The sequence below is a fragment of the Mastomys coucha genome, unplaced genomic scaffold, assembly GCF_008632895.1.
Source record: "Mastomys coucha isolate ucsf_1 unplaced genomic scaffold, UCSF_Mcou_1 pScaffold6, whole genome shotgun sequence".
Lineage (NCBI taxonomy): Eukaryota > Metazoa > Chordata > Mammalia > Rodentia > Muridae > Mastomys > Mastomys coucha.
This window is the reverse complement of record NW_022196912.1, coordinates 24,578,069-24,583,481: the sequence shown is the minus strand read 5'-3', so window position 1 is coordinate 24,583,481 and position 5,413 is coordinate 24,578,069. Positions and strand designations below refer to the sequence as shown.

At 41.9% G+C, this 5,413-nt stretch overlaps 1 long non-coding RNA gene and 1 pseudogene across 1 annotated transcript in view; one reads left to right on the top strand and one right to left on the bottom strand.

Annotated features, from left to right (window-relative positions):
• LOC116080670 overlaps nt 1-590 on the bottom strand; it is a 13,770-nt gene extending 13,180 nt beyond the window's left edge. The window contains exon 1 of the long non-coding RNA XR_004114527.1: nt 430-590. This is a non-coding gene — a long non-coding RNA (uncharacterized LOC116080670). The remainder of the gene's footprint in view (nt 1-429) is intronic.
• A 291-nt stretch (nt 591-881) lies between these two features.
• Nucleotides 882-1,597, top strand: LOC116080512 (annotated as a pseudogene).
• The last annotated feature ends 3,816 nt before the right edge of the window (nt 1,598-5,413 follow it).

Below are 5,413 nucleotides of genomic sequence, written 5' to 3'. Positions count from 1 at the left end.
TCCACAGGAGTGAAGCACAAAAGGTGTACCCATTTTCCTAGCCTGCCCTTTGCTGCGGACTCAGGACAATGACACTAACTTTTACCTGAGTTTGTCTATGAATTTCATAGGAGCCATGAGAGCCAATTTCTTTGCCTCAGTTTCTCTTCCTTTGTGTGTGTGTGTGTGTGTGTGTGTGTGTGTGTGTGTGTGTGTGAAAGAGAGAGACAGAGAGAGGGAGAGGGAGGAGGAGGGAGAAACACAAACTGGTCTCTTCCAGATTCTAAGTACAGAACTCCAAAATCCCTTGTGACTCCATTAATGTTGAGGTATCTGTTACACTAAAGCTAATGTAGATTCGCTTCTATTTTTAATTGAGGAAGCTGGAACAATCTTCATCCTAAAACCTAATTAAGACCTGACCAGTCCCCCAGTAAGCCCATGACCCACCTCTATCCCCCGACCTCCCAGTCTGACCAAGATAGGTTTAGTAAGATGGTGCTGTTCCAACAGAGAGATGGCAAGAGGGTGTGGCGCGTCCACTCGGCCTGGACTAGGGAGGCAAACTGCTCCCCTTCAACTAACTGTCAGCTTGCCCTGTGCTCGTGACGGAGGCGTTGGCGGACACGAGGCGGTGAATGGGGGGAGGGGAGAGGGCGAATGTGGAACCTGGCAGTAGTTCCATCAGAGTGGACATCTTGTGGTTGTGCCGTGCACGTGCCTGTGTCTGGCAGAGCCCTTGTGAGAAGAGGAGACAATCTTTCCCCCGTGGCCTAGATAATCAAGAGTTTTGCCCGGACCTTTGAGTACACATCAGCATAGTGAGAAGCCCAGCAAAAAGCACAGACTATGGCGCTGAAAAGGAACTTAGTGATTTGGCCCGTGACCTTCCAAATGTTCTGCAGGTCCAGTTGAATGATATGTTTCACTGGCAAGCCACAATTATGGGACCTAATGGCAGCCCATATCAAGGAGTTGTGTTGACAATCCATTTTCCTACGGACTACCCCTTCAAACCACCTAAGGTTGCATTTACAAGAATAATTTATCATCCAAATATTAACAGTAATGGCAGCATTTGTTTGGAGGTTCTAAGATCACAGTGGTCTCCTGCTTTATTTCTGAGTGCTTTTATCCATTTGTTCACTGCTATGTGATCCAAACTCAGATGACCCCTAGTGCCAGGGATTGCATGGATCTATAAAACAGAGATACAACAGAAAATCTCGGGAAAGGTCTCAGAAGTGTGCCATGTGGTGCTATCTTAAAGTCAGAATAAACTGCATTGTAGCTGTAATAAACTTTAAATTACTGCTCCTTTTTTTACGATCATCTTATCCAGCTGCTCCCCTATCAGACCTCATCATTTTTAATTTTATTTTTTGTTTACCTCCCTCCATTCATTCACATGCTCATCTGAGAAGACGTAAGTTCTTCCAGCTTTGGACAATAACTGCTTTTAGAAACTGTAAAGTATTACAAGAGAACAGTTGCACAAGTTTCAGAATTTTTTTTTTAAGCTGAAGCATGTGTATTATGTGGCAAATATCTTCACTCTAATTTGGTTATGAGACTAAACCAATCCTCACTGCTCTAACAGGCTGAAGAAGCCATCTGAGGGGAAGGGAGATGGATGCTGAGCTGTCACATCAAAGGAAACATTATTCTAGCAGCATCCATTCTTGTTTAAACCTTTCACTGTTAGAGGTTTGAGATTACATGATATAGTTTATGTTCATAACTGAAGTGGCTGCAGAATTGGTACTGAATTATAGCATCAGCAGAACAGAAAATGTGACATATTTTATGCATATCAATAAAGGAATGATCTGTTCTTGTTCTACAGAGGATGGAAATTGGAAGTCATTTGTATTCCAAAATAGGGTCTCAAAACATTTTACAATTTTCTTTTAAATTGTTAGGAGGCTTGGAGCTATTAGTTAATCTGTATTTCAGTACTGTTTATTATAGCACTGAACAAATGATGCAAGTTGTCAATGGATGAGTGATGAACTAATAGCTCTCCTAGTAATTGATTTATTTTTCTTCAATAAAGTTGCATAAACCAGTGAGTTAGCTGCCTGGATTAATCAGTGTGGGAAACAGTCCTCTGTAACTGCAAAGCTGTTTTTGTATATGCTGTTGGGATTTGCTTCATTATTTGACATTAAATGATGTAAAGTTCAAAAGAGTGAATATATTGCCATGTTCAGTTAAAGTGCACAGCCCTCATAGGTTGACACACTCCCAAGCTCTCTAACACGCACAGGATCAGAGGTAAGGAGGACATAACATCTGCCCCAACACTGGGAGTAATTGGGACCAGCAGGACCAGGCACACAGGAACTCTGTCAGCCCAGTGGCTCAGGTTTCTTCCAGTCTGTCTGAGCTGGTGCCCTGAGCAGACCTTGGGCACAAGCTCTACAGCCAGTCCCACAACACCCAGAGGAAGCTCCACTCCCAGGTGCTCTAACAAGCCCAGGATCAGAGGTAAGGAGGACACAACATCTGTCCAAATACCAGGAGTAACTGGGACCAGCAGGACTAGACACACAGACACTCTGGCTCAGGTTGCTTCTGGTTTGTCTGGGCTGGCCAGTGCCCTGAGTAGACCTTGGGCTCAAACTCTGCAGTCATTCCCAAAACACCCAGAGGACACTCCAATCCCAGGTGCTCTAACAAGCTCAGGGTCACAGGATCCCAGAATAACAGGATTACAGAGACAGCTTGACTCTGAGGAGTTCTGACACAACCCAGATCATAAGAAGGACAGGCTCCAGTCAGATTTAGCAAGGGCAGGTAGCACTAGAGATAACCAGATGATGTGAAGCAAGCGTAAGAATATAAGCAACACAAACCAAGGTTACTTGGCATCATCAGAACCCAGTACTCCCACCATTGCAAGTCCTGGACATACCATCACACCGGAAAAGCAAGATCCAGATATAAAATCACTTCTCATGATGATGATACAGGACTTTAAGAAAGACATAAATAGCATCCTCAAAAAAATACAGGAGAACAGTTGGAAGCCCTTCAAGAGGAAACACAAAAATCCCTTAAAGAGCTACAGGAAAACACAATCAAACAGGTGAAGGAAATAAGCAAAACTATCCAGAATCTAAAAATGGAAATTGAAACAATAAAGAAATCAGAAAGAGAGACAACCCTGGAGATAGAAAACCTAGGAAAGAAATCAGGAGTCGTAGATGCAAGCATCACCAACAGAATACAAGAGATAGAAGAGACAATCTCCTGGGTAGAAGACACCATAGACAACATTGACACAACAGTCAAAGAAAATGTAAAAAGCAAAAAGCTCCTAACCCAAAACATCCAGGAAATCCAGGGCGCAATGAGAAGACCAAACCTAAGGATAATAGGTATAGAAGAGAGCGAAGACTCCCAAGGTAATGGGCCACTAAATATCTTCAACAAAATTATAGAAGAAAACTTCCCTAACCTAAAGAAAGAGATGCCCATGAACATACAAGAAGCCTACAGAACTCCAAATAAACTGGACCAGAAAAGAAATTCCTCCTATCACATGAAAATCAAAACACCAAATGCACAAAAGAAAGAAAAAATACTGAAAGCAGTAAGGGAAAAAGGTCAAGTAACATATAAAGGCAGCCCTATCAGAATTACACCAGACTTCTCACCAGAGACTCAGAAGATCCTGGGCAGATGTCATACAGACTCTATAAGAACACAAAATGCCAGCCAGTGTAACCTGTTCTCTGTGTGTCACGTCTCTCTCAACCGGCAAAAAAGATGTGACTCCTTGAGCTCTCCTCCAAACAGCTTTTAATCAGGCTCCTTGAAAAACTTCTTCTGACTGACTGACTCCAGGGAAAAGCCCACCAGGCTTAAGTAAGTACTCCTGCCCAACCAACCCTTGGGAACCACGTAGGTACTGCAGATAGGCTACTGACAAGCACAGCCAATTAAGGACTTGCTTGTCATTGAGAGCGCTTGCTGTCCGAGCGGAAGGTGGGAGCCTGTTTCATCTTTAAGGCATGGCACACCGCAGCTCTCCACATCTGTGGGCTGAGAATAAACTCGCTCACTCAAGTCAAATAGCTTTGACCATAGCAGGAAGTCTGTATCCAAAAATCGTGCCTATAATTCATTTCTTGGCACAGCAGAACTGTCAACCCTCAGCTTAGCTATGATGGAGGTAAAATCCTTTGGTGATTTGAGGGTCATTGAAGTACAGCCTTATTACAATGAAATCCAATGTCTAAAAATTGTTCTTATTTTGGCCTTGTACCACAGTAAGATCCAAGATTTTAAGCTCTACTAAATACAAAACAAACAAACAAACAAACAAAAATACTTTATATATTTATGTTCATTTAAGAAAATACTGGTAGTGATGTATTATTTTGAAATATACAGTTAATGTGTTTAGAGTTAAAATTTGTATTGAGAAAAACGTATGTATTTTCAGTACTGCTGTAGACAAGCATCTACAAAAGACTGTTAAATTGATTGTTTTATATTCAACAACTTTTATAATACTTTTTTATTGTTATAATATTTTATAAATTTTAAAGAATATGACAAAAAAAGGTATTGTAGGTTTTGAAGGGGTGTTTCTGGGAGGGGTTGGGGTACAAAAGGAAAACAAGAATGATGCAATTTTATTTACTTAAAATGTTTTTAAATATTAACAAATTCAGATAAATTGATATCATGTAACTTTTCTCATCATAATGCAATAAAAGTTTAAAAAAAAAAAAGAGTTCAAAAGTGAGGGGGATGGAGAGATGGCTCAACAGTTAAGGGCACTGACTGGCTGTTCTTGCAAAGGTCCTAGGTTCAGTTCCCAGCACCCATATGGTGGCTTATAACTGTATCCCCAGTTTCAGAGGATCTGATGCTCTCTTATGACCCCTGGAAGCACCAGACATCATATGGTGCACATGCACACATTCAGGCAAAGAGCTCATACACATAACATAAAAGTAAACCTTAAATAAAAAGAATTTAAATGAGGGCAGGCAATTGTGACACATACCTTTAATTCCAGCCCTCAGTGATGTGTTAGAATGGCGGGTCACGTCAGAACATACCACACTAGGCCCAAACAGTTCCACATGTAAGAGGTTTAATTGAGAGGGAGAGGGGGTAGTGAAGCGGAAAGAGAGGAGGGGGAGAGAGAGAAAAGATGGAGGAATGTTCCCCATATGGGTTGTGACATAGCAGCCACAAGTAAAGGTGGGAGTTGAGTCCAACGGATTCTGGGAATATGGTGGCTGTTGCCCTGGCAACAGGTCTGTGGACCCACCCATGCATCACCACAGGCTTTGGATGTCCTGATGCTAACATACCTCCCTTTTTGATATTATAAAGAGAAGGAAAGAAACAGGGAAGGGGAAGCCAATGATGAAAAGGGAACAAGGGCGTTGTGTCTCTTAAGCTACTTCCT